Source organism: Amblyomma americanum, chromosome 4, assembly GCF_052857255.1.
Source record: "Amblyomma americanum isolate KBUSLIRL-KWMA chromosome 4, ASM5285725v1, whole genome shotgun sequence".
Classification (NCBI taxonomy): domain Eukaryota; kingdom Metazoa; phylum Arthropoda; class Arachnida; order Ixodida; family Ixodidae; genus Amblyomma; species Amblyomma americanum.
Genome location: NC_135500.1, coordinates 70,472,295 through 70,494,558, shown reverse-complemented (window position 1 = coordinate 70,494,558; position 22,264 = coordinate 70,472,295). Strand labels below are relative to the sequence as shown.

The 22,264-nt window shown below is 47.8% G+C and overlaps 1 long non-coding RNA gene across 1 annotated transcript in view; it reads right to left on the bottom strand.

The window, feature by feature from the left end:
• The window catches only part of LOC144130168 (uncharacterized), a 29,112-nt gene that overhangs the window by 2,550 nt on the left and 4,298 nt on the right, over positions 1-22,264 (bottom strand). Inside the window, exon 2 of the long non-coding RNA XR_013313987.1 lies at positions 21,364-21,461. This is a non-coding gene — a long non-coding RNA (uncharacterized LOC144130168). The remainder of the gene's footprint in view (positions 1-21,363; positions 21,462-22,264) is intronic.

Genomic DNA, 22,264 nt, shown 5'->3' with positions numbered 1-22,264 from the left:
GCCGAGATGTGAGAAAATTACTGCGCCATTTTCTTTTGCCTAAACCCGATTTTCATTTTCCAGAACGTTGCCACTGCCAACGCCAATGACGACCCGCCGCGGTGGCTCAGTGGTTAGGGCGCCCGACTACTGATCCGGAGTTCCCGGGTTCGATCCCGACCGCGGCGGCTGCATTTTTATAAAGGAAAACGCTAAGGCACCCGTGTGCTGTGCGATGTCAGTGCACGTTAAAGATCCCCAGGTGGCCGAAATTATTCCGGAGCCCTCCACTGCGGCACCTTCTTCTTCCTTTCCTCTTTTACTCCTTCCCTTATCCCTTCCCTTAACGGTGCGGTTCAGGTGTCCAACGATATATGAGACAGATACTGCGCCATTTCCTTTCCCCAAAAAACCAATTATTATTATTCAACGCGATTGACTGAATGGACGCCGACTACCTATAGAAGTAGAGGCGAGAGCTCGGTTTCGGCAGCTGAGACAGAGTGACGTCGTAACTGCCACGTGGTTCAAGGTCGGTTCAAAGTCAGACGCGAACACACGGCGCACATGACGCACATGGCAATGAAGCTACGGAGGGGAGTTGTAAAGCTTTCACGATAAAACACAGGGTGCTGGTGGGATCCGAACCCATTATTTCCGAAGTTTACGTTCGTTTTTCGAACAACAAAGCAGCGGCGACGCTTGCCAATATTCTGCTTTCTGGGGCATTTATGTGCAGTGCAACCGAACCTTGAGAGCGTTCACTAGCGCCACACTGTTCCACAGCGGCGTAAGAAGGATGTCCTGTATCACCGCGAGTATAACATAGGAAGGCGGCCGACCGGTGAGGGTCGAAGCTGTGCGAGAACCCTCTCAAGCTACCAATGGCATCAAGAATGCCAGGATCGAAGCCCTTGTTAGCTGTTGGGCAGACACAGACCGGAAAAGAGGGGCTCGTTATGACATAACGGAAGACAACAGTTCTGAAAACCGAGGACCATACGGTATGTTTTCTTAATTTGTGATGCTCATCAATGGGAGAATAGCAAGGTGATTACTTTTATTGATCATTTATTACAAAGCAGAATAAAAGGGAACTACGTGTCGCTGATAGGATCTGAAACCACGACCACATATTTTGGTGTCCGGTGCGGTACCAGCAACACACACACACACACTATATATATATATATATATATATATATATATATATATATATATATATATATATATATATATATATATATATATATATATATATAGATTTAAGAGAAGTGGGCACTTCTACAAAGACACTTTTATTTATCAACGTTTCGACCGCGGTGCGGTCTTCTTCAGGACTGTCCTGAAGAAGACCGCACCGCGGTCGAAACGTTGATAAATAAAAGTGTCTTTGTAGAAGTGCCCACTTCTCTTAAATCTTTATTCTGCGGAGCCAACGCAACCTATATATATATATATATATATATATATATATATATATATATATATATATATATATATATATATATATATATATATATATATATATATATATATATATATGAGGGCCTCGTATGGCAAACATATGAAGGAAGCCAAGTTACGAAACCAAGGTGCACAGGGGGGATGTTTAATTTTTTTATTCTTTTTATTGTGTAGTGCCAATGAATTAGTTTTAAAGAAGATTACTCATAGAGTAACAGAAAAAACAACCATGCCAGCGGTGGGACCCGAGCCCACGACCTCCGAATATCGCGTCCGGTGCTCTACTAACTGAGCTACGGCGCCGGCTGTCCAACCTGCTGCTTTCGTGGGTATTTATGTTTTGCGTGTAAGCGAACCTTGAGAGTGCTCACCAGTGCCAACCTCACCCATAGCGGTGCACGTAGCACGTCCTGTAATACCGCTAGTGTGTCGTAGAACTTCATCTAACGGCGATGACGGAAACTGTGCGAGAACGCTCTTATGCTACCTATGGCATCAGGACTGCCAGAACTGAGACCCTCGTTTATTTTTATTTTATTTTATTCCATACTGCCAGTCCCCATTTGGTAGCCAAGGCAGGAGTGGAACAAACATACATCGTGGATATAATGCTATGCAACAAAGCAAGCACACAAAAAATAAAAAGCGAGCACAGAAGCAATAACAAATACTCTGCGCTTCTTAAGAATACAAAAATGCAAAAGTAAGAGCATGAACAAACACACTGCGTCTATAACAGCAACACGACAGCAGATAAGAGGGAATCTTGGTTTGTCAAGCTTACCACATCACGCGGAAGCCCGTTCCATTCTGATATTGTTTTTGGAAAGAAAGAAAACTGGTAAGCTTTAGTTCGGCATCGTGGAACTACTGTTGTCGAGCTGTGTTTGCCGCGTGTTGGGCGGGAAGTATTATATTCCATGTAAGAGCCAAAATTAATGTTTGTTAAATTATTATCAATATCATGCAGCAGTTTTAAACGGTGTAACTTGCGGCGGGATTGAAGCGTCTGGAGTTCAGATTGGCTTAGTAGATTAGTGACAGACACGTGCCTACCATATGCGTTGCAGATAAATATTAGTGCTTTTTTTTGAACGCCTTCGATGTGATTTATATCTACTTGGGTGTACGGATCCCAAAGAACGTCTGCGTATTCCAGCAGTGGGCGTACTAACGCAGTGTAGGCTGTTAATTTTGTTTTAGTAGTGCAGTGCTTTAGGCCAAAGCCTTTTGGACGCCTTTGAAACCAAATGCCCGATATGCGAGCTCCAGCTTAAGTTACTGCTAAATACAACCCCTGCAGGTACTTGTATTCATTTACATGAAAAATAGATGCACCGTTAATTTTATATGTGTAACTATGAACCTGCTTCTTGCGTGTAATTGTCATTTTTGGACACTTTGAGGTGTTTAAAGAAATTTCCCAGGACAGACACCACTTAGAAACATCTGATAGGTAGTCGTTTAGTATACTATGATCCTTAGCTTTTTGAATAGGTAGGTATACAACGCAGTCTGCGAAAAAACGGCATCGCACTGAGGAATCGAAACATAAGTCATTTAAATAAATAAGGAACAGAAGTGGACCAAGCACAGAGCCTTGGGGGACTCCCGAAAGAACTGCAGCTGGCGGGGAATTAGAAGCAGAGATCTGGACGTACTGGTGCCGTTCAGAAAGGGAGGATTCAAGCCAATGAACAAGACGCTGATTTGGAGCAGATGTCGGAGTTTTACCATTAGCTTACGGTGCGAAACACGGTGAAAGGCCTTCGCGAAATCTAGAAATATTGCGTCTATTTGCCCAGCCCCGCCGCGGTGGCTCAGTGGTTAGGGCGCTCGACTACTGATCCGGAGTTCCCCGGTTCGAACCCGACCGCGGCGGCTGCGTTTTTATGGGGGAAAAACGCTAAGGCGCACGTGTGCTGTGCGATGTCAGTGCACGTTAATGATCCCCAGGTGGTCGAAATTATTCCGGAGCCCTCCACTACGGCACCTCTTCTTCCTTTCTTCTTTCACTCCCTCCTTTATCCCTTTCCTTACGGCGCGGTTCAGGTGTCCAACGATATACGAGACAGATACTGCGCCATTTCCTTTCCCCCAAAAACCAATTATTATTATTATTATTATTATTATTATTATTATTTGCCCACCGTTATCCAGTCATGCCAAGAATTCATTGGTTGTGATAATTAGTTGTGTCACAGTGGACAGGCCACGCCGAAACCCGTGTTGGCTACTAGAAAAGAAATTGCTACTTTCTAAAAAAGAACTCAAGTGCTTGAAAATAAAATGCTCCATAATCTTACCCGAAGTACATAATAGTGAAACTGGCCTGTAGTTACTCACAGAAAGTTTATCGCCGAATTTGTGAATGGGGATGACCTTCGCAACCTTCCAGTCAGTTGGAACTTCGGAATTTAAAAGTATTTCATTATAAATGACCACAAGTTATTTAGCGCACCATTCTGCGTAGCGGAAGAGAACCGTATTCGGGATGGCATCTGGTCCGGGTGACTTTCTTGCGTTTAAATTAAGCAGGGCAGCAACAACTCCTTGGACAGATATTATTAAGTCTGGCAAGATAAGGCACGGATACTGAAATTCAGGGGTGTGCGCTCTATCCGTTGTAAACACTGAAGAAAAATAATCATTGAAAGTTGATGCAATGCAATAAAGATAACTACATTTCCTGTGATTTGAACGAATTTTACTAACTAGATCCTTCTTCTGTGTTAAGTGTGTACAAAATTTTGCGGTGTCTGTAGTGAGAAACTTATGCATTTTAACATTAAAAAAGTTATACTTTGTTTTATTTTCATGCGCAGCTCTAAGCGAAGGGACTGCAAAGAAACGTGACCTGTTCTAAATCGTGTGGATCCTAGGCGCTTGATGCGACGTTTAAGCTGGATCACTTAACGCCTAATCCATGGACTAGTGCAGTTCAATTTATTGTAGTCTTGTTCTAATGAATCTAAAATACTTTCATCTAGGGCATCGTTAAAGTAAAGAAACGGTTTTCTTAACTCAAGGGCAGGCGGCCGCAACATGTTACTTTTGAAGAGCACTGCTTCGTGGTCAGAAATACATGGTATGATATCAATAGAGAAACCGAGTCTCTCAATGGCATCGCTAATGAACACAAGATCAAGAACCGAGCTTGCACCTGATGCATTACGAGTCGGCCCCTTCACGACCTGATTTAAATTGAATGCAACGGCAATGTCAAGCGAAAGATTGGCATGCTAACATGAAGTTATTCTTTCCAGGTGCTCCCAATTATTTCTTCGCATGTTGAAGTCACCACACATCATTATATGAGTATAATGTATACGATGTTCTTCCATAAAATCGTGCAGTCGTAGTCGTTCAAGAACCGAAATGTCAGCATCGGCGGGCCTGTACATAGAACCAATAAAAATGTTCAGATGACAAAACCGAAGCAAAATCCAAACCATTTCGATGCCTGTGCTATGAAGAATAACTAATCTAATTCTTTTTTATCGATATAGCTACGCCCGCTCCCCTTGTGCTGTGATCATGCCGTACTATCTCGTGGGTGTTCGGTACTACTTCTGTACCTGGAATTGCTTCGTTCAGCCACGTTTCCGTTATGATTGTGACGTCTGGGTCATGTGTGATAAGGAGAGCGTCTAGGTCATCGCGTTTATTCCATATGCTTCTGGAATTGATATTCAGCAAAGAAAAAGAAAGAGGGCCTGCAGTGGGGTGGATATCTAGTCTTTGGCTGGGTAATCCCGCAGTCTGCGCATGTCCGCCATATTTACGAGAGACCCGACAGGCTGGTCATACACCACTTACGGCCACCCTCTCCTCACGAGTTTCGTCCCATCTGAACAGCTTTCCGTTTATCCTTATCTTGTCGAAAAACAGCCCGCTATTAGCAGACAAGGCAAATGAAATTAGGGGTTCGTTTGACAAACATATGAAGGACGCCAAAAGTGATGAAACTAAGGTGCACAGGGGATCTTTGAACACTGTGTGTGAACACTCTCGAGGTTCGCTTACAGGCAAAACATAAATACCCACGAAAGCAGCAGATTGGACAGCCGTCGCCGCAGCTCAGTTTGTACTGAACCGGGCGCGATATTCGGAGGTCATGGGTTCGAATCCCACCGGCGCCATGGTTATTTTTCCTGCTGCTCTATAAGTAATCTTCTCTGAAACAAATTCATTGGCACTACACATTCAAAATATAGAAAAATCTCCCTGTGCCCCTTGGTTTCGTGACTGATGGTTTTCTACATATATATGTACAGGGTGTCGCAGCTAATTGGGGCCAAAATTTTTAAAAACTAAGCATTCTTCAGAAATGAAATAGCGTCGATGTTGTTAGGGCTTATCTAAAGGTACAGTAAGATTTTTTATTGTCCTACTGAAATAATTAATCTAGATATATTAATTAACTTTTTAGTACAGCTTGAAACGTTCTGGCGTAAGTAGAAAATTTGTGGAGCTAAGCAAATATTGTCGGAGACAGACATTTCCAACGAGATAGACAGCCTGGCAGTTTTAATTGGGGAAAAACGAAAGCTTGCGGAGTTTAAAAAATACCACGTGACAGCGCGCTCTACGCCCCCGAACGCGCCGCGATTGCAGCGCTCTCATTCGGGCTTTGTGAAAAGCAGCGCTCGCTTCGTTCCTTTCGTGCCGCACACGACAGAGCCTCGCGTTGTGGTTGGATCCAAGATAAGCGCCAGGGGGATCGGGCGGAAGTTGAAAGATAGCCGGCTCCCGTTTCTGCAGTGATAATTGCGCTCTCACACTAGAATATTGTTGAATGCGTCGTCACCCACCGCTGGTAACATTGGAGCCGAACAAAGATAGAAGGCTTTTCTTGTAAGCTAAGTGAAGGCGCGGCGCTGGCAATGTTTTCTGCAAATTACGGAGGAGAGCGCTGTAATCGCGGCGCATTCTGGCGCACGGAGCGCACTGTCACCTCGTATTTTTTTAATTCCGCGGGCGTTCGTTTTTCCGGAATAAAGGTGTCCACGCTAACTCCATCTCGTTCGAAGTGCCTGGGTTGGGCATTATTTAAGGAGCTCCACAACTTTCCTATTGACGTCGGAACATTTGAAGCTATATTTAAAAAAATATTTATTTATTTTGAATAATTATTCAAGTAAAAGGAGCAAAAAAGTGTACTAAAACTTTAGGTAAACCCTAAGAGCATCCACGCAATTTTAGTTCCGAGAAATGCTTCAGTTTTTTTTTAATATATTGGTCCAAGTTAGCTGGGACACGCTGTATATATTGTTACGGGTGGAATTTGTTTATTTACAGATGAAAGCTGGGTGGACTCGGTGAAGCACAGCAGGCAGCCAAGTGAACGTCCTTCGCGTGCCTCCAGGTTTGTTCTCTTCTACCATGATTGCTGTGCGGCGCCTGAAAATTTTCCCGGTGGCAGACCGAGCTAGTCCTAGAGCCAGTCTGGGTGGCCGACGGCGGCAGAGCTTGATACGAGCCACATGGGCTACTTGAGTCTTGCGAGAGCGGCGACTGTGTGCGGTAAGTTTGGCCGGCACGTAGTTGACATCACAAAATTGACTCAGAATGACGAAAGGGCCACACTACTTCAACGAAACGTTCTTGTAGAAACCGGGCTTGCGCAATGGCGTCGTAACGCACGAAATCTCCCGCGACGTAGGTAGTCGCAATATGATGCTCGTCATACTGATCTTTCGAGCGTAGTCTACAAGAAAAACTGCGCTAGCGGGCCAGCTGTCGAGCTTCTTCAGCGCAACATAACAGTTCATAGATGGAAAGGACTTCTTGAAGCTATAATGGGAATATAGGGTCCAAAATAAAGCGCAACACCCTGACGTAGAGAAGATAGATAGCCTGTAACCTTACGCTCCGCGCTGTTGTAAGCGTTGGTCCCGAATGGTCGCACGGCATCCCAGGTCCGCCCATCAGATGCAGCATACACAGATAGAATTTCGATTAGTCTAATTAAACAAGAATGGCGGTTTTTGCGCTCTGTAAGACCGTTGGTCTAGGGTTGGTAAGGCGTGCAGTGACAGTACCTTGAGCCGCACAGTAAAATTAGGTTTTCTCTGACGTCAAAAGCAATTCGCCTGCCAAGATCGCTGATGATAACGCCAGGCGCACCATGCAGAAGAGTAATAGAATGCAAGAGAAAAGGCGACACTTCATTTGCCTTCACTGTTAAGCGCTGCAATTTCAGCGCACCGCGCCAAATAACTGATACTAGTTACAACCCAGCGGCGTCCTTCGGAAGACTTAGAAAAGGGGCCGGGAGGACAACGCCACATATTCAAAAAGCCGGGATGATGGCTTCACCGGCTGTAGAAAACCTGCAAAAGGAGCCTCTTCGAGGCTTTAGACGTTGACATTGGTCACAGTTTGCGACGTATTGTTTAGTTGTCTCACATAGGGTTGGCAAATTGGAGCGCTGATAAAGTCTGTACTGTGTACGGGAGAAGCCAAGGTTACCAGAATTAATGCCGTCCTGCATGGCGTGCAACACTTTAGCACGGATGGGACAACCAGAAGCATGGAGACGCCATCGACAGAGTAGTTCTTTTTCTGTACAGGACTCCGTCTTGAGCAATCAGTGGCGTAGACTGTGGTCCCGTTTGGGCTGCAGCAGGAAATTGTTGCAATGCGAGGTCATTTTGTTGCTAGCATCGAAAGGCCTTTCTGTTTGAGAATGGCGGGCAGAGCGAGGCCAAACACCCATCGATGTCCTCCACCTTGCTAGATGTAGGTGGCAACGGATTCATGACAAGCTGTCGTCATCGCTGCGGCGGCGACTACTTTAATAGGCGACAGAAAAGTCGTATTCCAGCAGTCGCAGAGCCCAACGTGCCATATGACTAGACGGACCCCGCCAGCACAGGGAATGATGGTCCGTTACGATCGTAAGCGGACGTCTATGCAGATACAGTCGGAACAAGTGGGCAGCAAACACAAGAGCCAAACATTCCAATTCAGTTAGAGTATAGTCTCTCTTGGACTTCGCAAATGTGCGTCTGACATACGCAATAACGTGTTCGGCGCAAGGGTGAATCTAGACCAGCACCACCCCAAGGCCGACGCCACTGTCATCCCTGTGGGCCTCTGTTGCAGCGGTAGGATCAAACTGGTGCAAAAGAGGGGCTGTTGTGCTCGCGCTTCCTTCCTGCTGTGGAATTCGGCGAAGTGGGGCATGGGGAGGATTCCCTGAAGACCACCGCGAGGTGAGTGAGCCCTCTGGGGGAGACGTGACTGCAGGACTGCCAGAGGGAACGCCGTCAATAGCTTCCCCACGTGTTCGAATAGGAATGCCGGAAGCAGCGACGATAGCGTGAAACAGGAATGCCGGAAGCAGCGACGATAGCGTCCCCATAGCGACTATAGCGTTCGACAGGAATGCCAGCGACGACCATAAGCCTATTCGTTCCGGTCCTCGCCACGACAAAGTGCGGTATCAGTGTGGTCCCCTTCAGTCACGCTGGATTAGAACAATTGCCCGAGTGCCGCACCTGCGACAGAGCTTCCGCGTTCCGGTGACCAGTGCAAGCTCTTTCGACACCTGCGGGGAGACAGCCTGCATTCCTGTGTCATGCAGGTGCCCTCCGGTAGCACGTGCGCGGCCACCTGGAAGCCGCGGGGACGACAACGTGACCGGGTCCTGTTCCCTTTCCCTCAACCGAGCTGCGAAGAAACATCAGGACCGCCCGGCCGTGGGTGATACCATCAGTGCCATCGTGTGATTGTACATCATTCTTCGAACTGTATTCCCCAGCTAGGGATCTGGGAAGTACGAAGAGTATTTAAGGAGCTGCTGGTTTGATGCCAGAGAGAGCCCCCTTCTTGAGAGGTATCAGAGGCTCCCGACTCCTAAGAAGCTTTCTTTACTGAGAAGCACTCTCAATTGCCCGTACTTGTACATAATGTAAATAGTCCTCGTATAAAGTTTTCCAAGTTTTCTTCCTCCGATCGTCCTCGTCTCTTCTCCGACCCAGTCACGCTACCTGAATCCCAACAACTGGACGGCAGCTGTGGGACGTCCACGTGAAGTTACCGGCTCCAATGGACTTCGGCAGCTACGGGACTTACAGACGTCAGCTATACCTTGGCAGGGTGAGTGCCCAATGTTTTCCGTTCATTTCGCCAGACCGTACTAGCACAGGAAGATGCTAGGTGCGGATTCCTGTTGTCTGAAAAATTGAATTAGGAAAACTGCTTTGTCTACTTCAAGCTAGGGCTTTTGTTTTAGTGGGCTTGCTAACGCATGGGGGAACTCACGATGGAGAAGTTAAACGTGCAGAACCTGCTCGAAATTTGCCAGGAGCTGCGGATTTTGCTACATTCTGCGAAAAGAAAAAAGAAACTCTCGAGGTTATGCGGCAGGAGGAGGTGACTACTGAGGAGGTTGACGAGGCTTGGAAAAAAAAACGATTGTTGGACGCAAAGAAGAGCAGAAAACACGGGAGCTGTGCGAGCAGAAAGAAAAAGAAGAGCTTCGGTTCTCTCAAGAGAGACGGGAGGTCCGTGAGGCAGAGGAAAAAGCGACAGAACATGCTCGAAAATAGAAGCTCGAAATAGCGTCGAACGGAGGGAATATGGCACGTCTTAGCCCTGTAGCTTCGGTAGAGGAGCAAGGGAGGCAGAGATTGCAGGACCTCGTCTCACCATACCGCGTGGGAGGCGATATTGCACTCTTTTTGGTAAATTTCGAACGCGCATGCGGGAAGGTGCACATCGACAAGAGCGCTTGGTCGGAGAAGTTACTTCCTCTCCTTCCGTGCGAGGCGGCCGAAGTGGTGTCTCGCCTCTCACGAGAAGAGTGTGATGACTACGATATGGTAAAGAGCGCACTGCTTAGAAGGTACCGGTTTCTGCTGAAGCCTTTAGGCAGCGATTCAGGCAGGCAAAGAAAGGTGGAGAGTCGCATACTGACTTCGCGTACCGACTTAAAGTCAACTTAAACGAGTTGCTTAAGACCGCTTAGGTGCACGGAAGTCATGACAAGGTACTGGAGTGCATCGCACTAGAGCAGTACTATAACGCGATTCCAGAAGATCTGAGGATATGGCTGCAAGATAGGCTAACACATATAGACCTAGACAAAGCGGCACAGCTCGCAGACGAGTATTACGTTCGCCGAAACCTCCAAAGCAAGGCAGGGTACGATAACAGGTTAGGAAAGGGAGAAACCTATTTAAAGAGAATCCCGGACAGAAGGGTGCCACCAGCACGCCGAGATCACCGAACAGAGGAAGCGGGATCTAAAAGAAGGAGCTAGTGAGAACAAGATTGAGTCACCCAAATCTGCCGATTCGCCGAAACAGCAGGCACCCGGAGCTCGCGCGTTTGAAGCGCGAAAGCCCATTGTCTGCTATAATGGCAACAAGGAGGGTCACACCTCAGTGAACTGCAAACAGCAAAAGATGGCGTTCGCGTGTATGCGAGAGTCGGAAGAAAACCTTAAATTGCTGGAGCCATACATGCGGGAAGTAGTTTTATAAGGGAAGAAATTCAGGGTACTGCGGGATTCAGCGGCTACCATGGACGTTGCTCCCCCGTCCTGTGTTTCCTCCACGGACTACGCCGGCGAATGCGCCTGGGTTAAGCAGGTCGCCGAAGAACAGAGTGCATGCTTGCCTATAGCGAATTTGACCCTATAGGGGACTTTTGGCAGGCTGGACACAAAAACGGCAGTTAGAGCAAACTTGCTGACACTCTTGCCCTACCTGTTTTCGAACAAATCCGAGAAGCTGCTCAAAAAGAAAGGTCTCTCTTTTACCTCAGGCTTGGCTTGCATGGCGCTAACAAGTTCTCGAGCGCGAAAGCTCGCAAAGAAACTCGACTGCGCTCTGATGAATGAGCAGGCACCGAACCACTCTCCCGACCAGCCGGGAGATCCTTGCAGAAAAATTGATCCGTCTAAACCGCATTAGCATGACCATGAAGGGGTTCCGGAACAAGCTGCAGCTCATGAAATCCAAGGAACTGCCGATTCCGTAGAGAATGGGGCAACAGGAACCAACGCGAAGGGTTCAATATTAACACCTGCTTCGACTTGTTGGGAGGAGTTGACTAAGCTTGATAGGAAAGCAATTTTGCAGAGCAGAAAAACGACCCATCGGTAAGAGCTCTAAGCAAAAAGGTGAGCGAGGGAGTCGCCAGAAAGAACATCAGCTTTCATGAGAAATCAGGCCTTCAGTACCGGAAATACTGCGACTCAAAAGGACGCGCCATGAGAAACTCCCAGTGCCCGATAAGTACCGGCGGCAGCTTCTAGAGCTCGCGCACGGAAATGCATGGGCGGGCCACCTGGGCATAAAGAAAACAAAAGCTAGATTAGCCCTCGAATATTACTGGCCTCGCTGCTGGAAAGATGTGGAACAGCTGGTTAGATATTAACCTCTTTTTGGGCTAGTTGGTGCATACTTGATTTAGAGAAAACCTAGCACAAAAACATGCAACCACAAAGACAGAACAGATGAGACACAAGCGCTTGTGTCTCGTCTGTTCTGTCTTTGTGGTTGCATGTTTTTGAGCTAGGTTTTCTCTAAATCAAGCTTGTTAGATCTTGCGACACCTGCCAGCGGGACGGCAAGTCAACGGATAAATGGAATGCACCCATGACACTAGTTCCTATATTTATAGAGCCCTTTAGGCGTTTTGTAATAGATACTTTCGGCCCACTGCCAGCGTCCAACTCTGGCTGTCGCTACATTCTGACCTCACTGTGCGTGGCAACCAAATTTCCTTAGGCCATTTCCTTGAAGGAGTTAAGTTCCGCACGTGTTGTAGACGCCCTTTTGTGAATTTTCTCTCCCGTGGGGTTCCCTGCAGAGATACAAAGCGATAACGGGAGCGTGTTCACAAGCTGCTTGACAACAGCGTTCATTGAACGGTGTGGGATTAAAATAATCCGCAGTTCCATTCACCACCCTCAGTCAAATACAGTCGAGCGTATGCACTCAGTGCTAAAGCGGATACTTAGTTCTCTGTGTTTTGAGCGTAAGGGAGATTGGGAAGGCTTCATTCCAGCAGCACTCTTTGCAATGAGATCCGTTCGCCACAAAAGCACAGGATTTAGCCCCGCTGGACTAGTCTACGGGCGTGACTTGAGGACCCCATTGCGCATGCTAAGGGAGTCATGGGAGGGTTACGGAGAGGTTCCCTGTGTAAGGGAATACGTCCTGAAACTACTGGAAAGACTTGCAAAAACCAGAGACCTCGTGGAAGCAAATGTCAGAGCAGTGCAGTCACTGTCTAAAGTGTACTACGACAAATTGGCACGCAAGCGCACCTTTCAACCTGGTAACCAGGTGATGTTACTGCGTCCGTCAAAAAGGAACGAGCTTGAGGTGCAATGGGAAGGGCCAGCTAAGGTGGTGTCCAAGCTTTCGGACACCAACTATGAGGTCTAATTTAAGAACAAACACAATCGGATAATCCCCAGTAATTTGGTGAAGCCTTATGTGCAGCGTCAGGCCATGGTTAACATGACGCTGAACATGCCAGAGGAAGACATCTCAGACATACCTTATGTCATACATGAGGACGAGCAGGCAGCGAATGAGCTGCTAAATTCAATCGACAGAGAGCCACGTTTGTCGGAAAATCAACGAGGAGACATGAAAAACGTCGTCTGCGACTTTGAGGCGGCGTTTTCAAACAAGCCAGGAAAAACAACTCTCGTTGAACGCGACATTCAGCTGTCCAGCGAACAGCCAATCAGGAGCAAACCGTACCGTGTCTCTCCAAGACAAAAAAGAAATCATTGAGACGGAGATCGGCCGTATGTGCGAACTTGGCGTCATAGTGCCCTGTGAAAGTGACTATACGTCACCAGTAATTATTGTAGAGGTTCTAGGCCGAGACCTTGCGTCGACTACCGGAGACTGAATTCAATCGCAGTGGACCAGACCTACACCATTCCGAACATCGAGGAGAGGATTGAAACAGTCGCTAAATCAGAATATATATCCACACTGGATTTAGTTCTTGGTTACTGGCAGGTGCCAATCACTGAGCGCTCCAGCAAGTACGCAGCATTTGTGTCCCCCGCGGGCACGTTTCGCCCTGTAATGTTGAGCTTCGGCTTGAAAAATGCTCCGTACTGTTTTTCAAAGTTAATGGACCAAGTGCTGCGAGGACTTGCAGATTTCGCTCTCCCCTACCTTGACGACGTGGCCGTTTTCTCACAAAACTGAGAGAAGCATATTGAACACCTGCGTATTGTGTTGAGTCGACTGCTTGAGGCTGGTTTAACGGTAAGGGCGGGAAAATGCCACCTGGGGAGCGCCGAAGTGAACTATCTTGGGCACGTGGTTGGACGACGCCAACGCAGACCTGCAGAACTTAAAGTGGCTGCCGTGGTGGAGTACCGTCGCCCAACCACAAAATCGGAACTCAGGGATTTTCTTGGCCTAGCAGGCTATTATCAGCATTAGGTAAAGGGCTACTTTGATTTAGCCAGCCCCCTGACCGACGCGCTGTTAAAAAGTGAGCTTGCCAATCTTTGTTGGGACCAAAAGAAAGAGAAGGCATTTCAGAGTCTGAAAGCGGCTCTAAGCGAGCGCCCAGTACTGGCTGCGCCAGATTTCTCGAAACCCTTTATCATACAATGTGAAGCCAGCGAACGCGGGTAGGCACTATTCTTTGCCAGGAAAGCGATGGCAGACACACACGGCCTCTCCTTTACTTGAGCCGCAACCTCAGCACGCGGGAAGAGGCATATAGCATGTCTGAAAAAGAATGCGCATGCCTCGTTTGGGCGATAGACAAACTGGCATGCTACGTCCCTGGGTCCCGCTTCGCAGCAGAAACGGACCATTTCCCTTTGACTTGGCTGCACAATATGTCACCCAAAATGGTCGTCTACTGAGGTGGAGCCTGGCACTCCAGCACCACAGCTTCGAGGTTCGCTACAAGAAAGGCAAGCTCCACAGAAATGCCGACGGCCTAAGCCAAGCCTTTTAGCTAGTAAAGATTTTACAAAAGGAGATGTCCCCATATTTGTAGTTTTGGAGGTTTATTTCATATTTTCTTCTTAATTGGGAGCGCATATCTCCCACTTTCTTCGTAGTAATGTTGTTCATAGTCAGGTAACATACCTAGGAGTACGTTTCTTTATTTCGGCCAAGGATAAGTAAGAGCGAGTGGTGTAACGTACCTTGACTCTAGGTATTGGGGAGGGCAAAATTGAACGCCACGTCGGCCAAATCAAATCATCTATTCCCGTACCGCGTGCCCTCTAAGCACCAACCTGATTTCATTTAGCGATTTTTTTTCCTATCCATGTGCGCCTCGAGCGGGAGCACATGCCTTGGACAGGTGCCCTGTCAATACTACTCGTCGGGAGACACCATGTGTTCATTCAGGCAAAACATTTTATCTCTTCAAGTTTTAGTTGAAGTTTTTTGCTAAGTGCAGTTTTGGCCCTGTGTTTTGGTCTGGTAGGGTGAGTGGGTTCTGAGGGCACGTGCTTTTGTCAGGTGTGGTTTGGCGTTTGTGATCCCTTTTGGCGTCTGTGATCCCTTTTGGCTAGCATTGCAGAGAATTTCCCAAAACGACCATCTGACGAGGGGAAGCGATGCCGAGCTTCGGCACTGAAGGTCATCAGAAGACTCCCAAAGAGCATCTTGTTCCTGGCACGTCCAGTCAGCCGAGCTACGTGCGAGCAGTTCATCTTCCGGGCGCAATATCTGGCGGTGGGGGTGCTGTTGTGCTCGCGCTTCCTTCCTGCTGTGAAATTCGGCGAAGTGGAGCATGGGGAGGATTCCTTGAAGACGACAGCGAGGGTGGGTGAGCCCTCTGGGGGAGACGTGACTGCAGGACTGCCACAGGGAACGACGTCAATAGCGTCCCCACGTGTTCGAACAGGAATGCTGGAAGCAGCGACGATAGCGTTCAACAGGAATGCCGGAAGCAGCGACGATAGCATCCCCATAGCAACGATAGCGTTCAACAGGAATGCCAGCGACGACCATAAGCGTATTCGTTCCGGTCCTCGCCACGACGAAGTGCGGTATCAGTGTGGTCCCCTTCAGACACACTGGATTTGAACAATTGCCCGAATGCCGCACCTGCGACAGAGCTTCCGCGTTCCGGTGACCAGTGCAAGCTCTTTCCACACCTGCGGGGAGACAGCCTGCATTCCTGTGTCATGCAGATGCCCTCCGGACGCACGTGCGCGGCCACCTGGAAGCCGCGGGGACGACAACGTGACCGGGTCTTGTTCCCTTTCCCTCGACCGAGCTGCGAAGAAACATCAGGACCGCCCTGCCGTGGGTGGTACCATCAGTGCCATCGTGTGATTGGACATCATTCTTCGAACTGTATTCCCCAGCTAGGGATCTGGGGAATACGAAGAGTATTTAAGGAGCTGCTGGTTTGATGCCAGAGAGAGCCTCCTTCTTGAGATGTATCAGAGACTCCCGACTCCTAAGAAGCTCTCTTTACTGAGAAGCACTCTCAGTTGCCCGCGGCGGTGGCCAAGTGGTTGAGCATCCGCCTCGTATGCGGGAGGTGCGGGGTTCGATCCCTAGTGCCGCCGGGTACCCACCGGTGATACAATGGGTACAAGCTTTCCCCTGGTCTGGTGCTCGGCTTATTTAGGGTGAAATGCTTGGGTGGGAAATAGGTCTTTGACCCCACCTTGTGAAAAAGAAAAATACCTTGTGACATGGCGCTCTTTGGCCATAGCTGCCCTTGCGCCATAAAAATCCATAATCATCATCTCACTTGCCCGTACTTCTACATAATGTAAATAGTCCGTGTATAAAGTTTTCCAAGTTTTCTTCCTCCGATCGTCCTCGTCTCTTCTCCATCCCAGTCGCGCTACCTGAATCCCAGCAGGGCCGAGGTCAGAGCCATGTTAAGGTGTTTGAAAGACGAATCACATTCGGGGGTCCACGCGAACTGCGAGTTCTTGTGCAGAAGACAAGCGAGAGGGTGTGCAGGGTGCTCAAAACCGAGAATAAAGCGACGGAAATATTACGACAGCCCTAGGAGAATCGGAAGAGCTGTAGTGGTTTGTGGGTTCTCAAACTTTTCAACTGCGGTAAGCTTCTGCGGATCGGGCTGGATTTCATCCTTATCCACTAGGAATCCTAGAATGTGAGTGTCTCCCTCGCCGAAGTGGCAGTTATTAGAATTTAAGAGGAGTCTAGCCTTGCTGATAAAGTTTAGAACGATACCGAGGCGTTCATTCTGCTCTTGAAAGGCTTTGTTAAAGATTACGACGTTATCGATATAGCCCATGCAGATGCCCCATTTTAAATCACGGCGGATCGTATCCGTGTAAAGCTCGAACGTCGCAGGCGCATTACGCAATCCGAACGGCATTAAACTGAATTCAGAGAGGTTGTCGGGAGTCATGAAGGCGGCTTTCTTTCGCTCTGATGCATCCATCGGTGTTTTCTTATACCCTAATCAGAGATAAACGAACGAGAAGTATGACGCGGCATCCAGGCAGCTAACAGCGTAATCAATGAGCGGTAGTGAATGCACGTCCTTCTTTATGACCGCATTCAAGCAATGATAATTGACGAAAAAAATTCAATAAATTGTCTTCATTACTAGTATTACGGGCGCTGCCCATAATTGTGATATATTTTGTGCTCCTTATGGTGAATTATTTTCCGCACTGCCACAGAGATTGTTTTCACAGGGGTGCAACGACCCAAAGCGGCTCAGCTATGAGCGGGACCGTAATGAAGGGCTCCGGAAATTTCAGCCACCTGATCTTAAACGCTCATTTATATCACCCAAAGCACGAGCATCTAGAATTTCGCCTCCATCGAAATTCGACGGCCGCGCCCGGCATCGAACTCACGTCTTTCGGTTAAGCAGCCGAGCGCCATAACCATTCAGCCACCGCGGCGGCCGACACTCTATACACCTTCTGGCGAATGGGACTGGCTTTCCCTGTAATAATTTCACGTTGCATTCGAGAAACAGGCAAAGAGGAATTCGATCCTGTTTGCGTAAAGTCGAGGACCTGAGCAAGATGTATATATATAGTCACCCGAACGTCCTTGCCGCGGACTATTTCGGGTGCCTGATACGGGTGGCACGCTCCGACACGGGAGTGTCTAGATGCACATTTACATGCTGTAAATACTTTTGCCTTAGTGAACATTGGTGCCGCAGTGTTCAAAATGAGTTTTTGTTTCAGAATTCGCTTTGGACGAACGGTATTGTTTGCTTTCCACCGAAATGCCAGGTTTCGCGATGTTGGGGGAGACATTGGCACCCTGTGGGTCTCTGCTGCATGTCAGACGCCATCGCTGGGGACACGTTTCAAGTTGAGTTCGCCGTTTTAGTGCCACGACACGCAGCTTATTCCGCGTAGGTATCACGCTTATTACGCTGAGGGGCGCGGCGATACGCGCTGAGTACAATAGAACGAGGTTCATTCCATTCACTGTTTTTCCTGAAACTCGGCAAAGATCGATTCCAATAGCGTGCGGACTGCTGTCGCAGGCGCTGACAAAACGTCGCTATGTCTCTGCGGCGGCCGCAGTTGCAACAAATTCGCAATTAAGTTACGAAGAGGGTAGCTGCAGGAGGGAGCGGACGGTGATCGACAGACGGGAGGAACTGCATGGTGCACGACCGTGTGTGGTTAAAAACCGGCTGCTCAAAGGCTCAGAGGCGCGATCATGACTGTATGAGGAGAGCGGGTTCAGCACGTGGTGGCTGAGCAATGCATTCGTAGTAGACAAGTGGTGCGCCGCCCACGCCTTGCGAGTTCTGGGTCAACTCTTTATTGACAACTCTACTGACCAGCGAGGCAGGCTCGTTAGGAACGGTATAGTCAACGCTGGCGACTGTTGTCCACATCTGGGTTAAATTCGCCACATTTCGAACACCTCAAACGTGGCACAGTGTTGAATAACACCAGAGGTACTGTCGAGGGTGCCCTTGGGGATCAGAAAGTGATAACAAGATCTTTACCAATCGCGTTTAAGAGACAGCCAACCTTGTCTTCCTCCGACATGCGTGTGTTCACAATGCGGCATATCCTCAGGATTTCCTCCATGTAAGTCGTGCACGTTTCTCCAGGCAAGTGCGGTCATTGAGAAAGGGTCTGTTCCACCTTGCGTTTCTTGGATGTGGCGTCTTCAAAGCGTTTAATGACCTCGGCCACGAATTTCTCCCACATGGACAGTGTGTCTTCGTTGTTCTCGAACCGCAGTAGCGCTGTGCCCGCCAAAAACAAAACCACGCTGGCGAGCTGCATGGCTGAGTCTCAGCAGTTGTATATACTCATCGATTGGACAGGAAATGTTTCGCGCTCACGATGGTGCGGCGCGAACTGACCGGTGCCTGATGTCCGTAGCGTGGGTTGGGAGACGTTCAAGTCGTGTGCGAAGAATGTCCTCCGTCGGAGATTCCCACGGCTGCTCTGTCAGGTGAAAGCTCGGCCAAGCGTCTGTATTGACGAGGTTCTGCAGGGTCGAAGATCACCCTGCGCCTCCACCAAGTTGTTACGGGAGTAGGTAACTACAAGGTGAGCGGGAACTAGGATGGCAACAGGGAACGGCTAGCGCCAGCATGACCACAGCGCACGTCCTCGCGCCTCAACAACCTCGTTCTCTGCAACCCTGCGCGCAGCGTCGCGCTGCAGAGTCAAGAATCTGCGTTACCAGCATTTCAAGAGTCAAGAAATGCTGGTAACGCAGATTTATGACACCGTATGACTGCCTGCGCATCATCTACAATTGCCTAACCTTGCTAACCAAACATCATGGACATCATTACCATGAAGCCATCCGCATGCCTGGAAGAAAAAGTGTTCTGGGTGATTCCACGACACCTCAAACTAGCCAAATATTTCCAGCTTTTAATTTTCATGAATAAATTACATATCCTGAACACATTATTCACTACGCCACTGAATACTGTTGGCCAGTGAATACTGTTTTCTGAAGATGCTAATATTTCGAGAGCTAAAGTTATACAGAACGCCGTTCCCTAGGAAATGGTTTCACGGACCGGTCAATTTTGCTACTTTGCACTGACACAAGAATCTAGGTATTAAAGCAATGATGAATATATTTTGAGAGCGAAAAGTACGGGTGACTACGGATATGTCATGTTTATTTTCGCCACTGTGACGCAGTGTAAAATAATTTTCAAAAGAACACTAATTACAAATGATGCTTGTTTTCAAAAATTTTAGCTTCGTAAGTATAGAGAACATCTCCTAATTTGCCTAATATATATGTATCTAGCTTCAAAAATTGTTTTCCAACTATTATTTTTACACAAAGAACCGCAAGCAGCGTTACACTAAATATGGCATTTCTGAATGTTGTAGTGTTTTCCAAATCCTAATGGCATAAAAAGATCCCTAATATTTCTTGAAACTTCTAAAATATGTCTCTAAAAGGGGGAAAAAAGCAAACAAAATTACTCGTTGCGTTGTATTGCTTCCAACAATGTTATGCGTGCTCAAACTTGGAGCTTCTGGATCATTGGACGGAGCTGCTAAAAGAAGGGGCGTGGGAAGCCAACACGCCCTCCACTCCTCTAAATTTTCCCCCAATCCCAAAAGGGGCGTGGGAAGCGAACACGCCCTTCATTCCTCTAAATCTTCCCCCAATCTCAAAACTGAGACATTTTCTATGAAGAGATGTGATTCGTAATTACATTTTTATGGTCAAATACCCAACTGTGACGTAAGCAGAATTCGGTTGCTACGCTACCGCCTGTAGGTGGAACAATTCAAAATGCGGCCTAGAGATATTCATGAAAACAAAAGTTTTCAATGCCATTTTCTGTCTGCACAGAGAACCTATAAGTGAGGTTCAGAGAGGAGGTTCAAAGTGTGCAACGGCATATCCAAGGAAATAAATTTTGAAATTGCAGAATATGTGCTTGCCAGAGGTTGCTTCCCACATGCCCACCCTATTGTTGGAAAACTGCTGACTCCGGTAGTGGCAGTTTAATTATTGATTGGTCGCAAGAAGTTGCTCGGGAGGTCCAACCTAGGTCTCGCGTGCCCCATCAGTGGCATCCACTGCCATTCAAGGGGAATGGAGTAGGTCTTACCCGATCCACTACTGCGTCAGGAGTAGTCTGAGGACTCCCAGAAATTTGTGAATATAAAGTAAAAAATGACCAAGTGCGCGTATATGAGCAATATCTCAATATCGCTGTCGGCAAATGTTCATCCGTGAAAAACGGGTCGATCTGACTCCCGATATAAAGTGAAACCCAAATTCTAGCGCAACTAATTCGCGTTTGGCTGAGCTACGCAAATCAACAGCCTTTTCTTTACCGGAGTGCCGAAGTTTCGGATTCGGTGAGTGGAGAGCCGTTTCCTTCGCGTAATCGTGCTTGAACGCCCAACGACGGGCCTCAAAATACGGCGGTGGAGCGCAAACGTGTGCTGCGCGCGAACAAAGATGCGTCTGAAGTAACAATTCAGGCTGCAGCAATGCGGCATAAACGCCAAGGCGATGCACAGCTACGAAAGGGAGAGGCTGAAGCAAAACGGCTCATGCTGCAGAGTATGTGGAGGAGAAAGGCAGAAAATTAGACCTCGGGCGCCAGCAGTACAGTTAGCGAGCCGGAATGCGGACAAAGAAGCTGCTTGCTGCTGCGACTTCTAACACTATCGCGTTCCGCTTGCTAACAGTTGCTTTGAAGTCAGCAGTATTTTTTAACCATGCTACCGCGCTATGCTAGTAGAGGTGCAAAGGGATCAGTTTTAGCAAACACAAAACTCTGGTTCTAGCAGAGAGTCTGTATTATTGTGCAGGTTGTAGCTCCTTGAGCAGCTACTCCAGAAATTTCAGAGCTTATCAGAATGAATAAAATGTTATGCTTACAGACTAACGAACTGCTTTCGCGATGCATTATACAAGGCCTGACAGACTTGCATAAAGACAAATAGCGGTTAATGCATTCCCAGGAACTTACCGATGATGGTTAAAAGGTAAAATGCTGCCAGCAAAGCTACCACCGTTGCCAGAATAAATCCAGCTGTCAGGAACAGCATGAGGAGGTTTCCTCTGCGCCTGAAATAAGAAAATCAACGAATTTGTTAAAAGAAAGCAGCCACGAACGTTGTGAGTTGCAGCTGCGGACTACTTGTTTTCAGATTATCTTTGAGTTTATTTAGTTGGATCCTGTTCACGCTACGCGTGCCACACCGAAGCCCAGGAATACGCGCACGACAATATTGAGTGGATGCGGAAAACCTTACATAGCGCATATGGCACGTTCTCACGGATCATGCATGGCAGATTACCAATGCCGCTCAGGAGAAAAGTATACAATATCTATCTATATCTTACTGGTATCTACCTATGGGGCAGAAATATGGACAATAAAGAAAAGGGTTCGAAGCTTAAGTTAAAGACAGCGCAGCGAGCTATAAAGACAAAAATGAAGGGGCAGCGTAAGAGACCGGAAGCGGGCAGAGTGATTAAGAGAACAAATACGTCTTAATGGCATCCTAACCGAAATAAACACGAAGAAATGGCCTTGGGAGGATGATGTCATTCGAAGGCGCATAACTGCTGCTGCTTGGTAACGGAGTGGATTCCAAGAGCAAGCAAGCGTAGCAAGGGTGGCAGGAAATTAGGTGGGCGGTTGAGATCAAGAAGTTTGCGATGATACGGTGGCTGCAGCTGGCAGAACAGGGTTAATCAGGGATAAATGGGAGAGACATCAGCGCTGCAGTGGACGTAGTCAGGCTGATGGTGATGATGATGTGGGAAACCTCTAAGGTTGATCAGTTATTCATGCACGGCGCCGTTCCAAACTAAGTGGTTTTTTCGGTAAAGAAAAACAGGGTTGTCTATCATTTATTATAAAG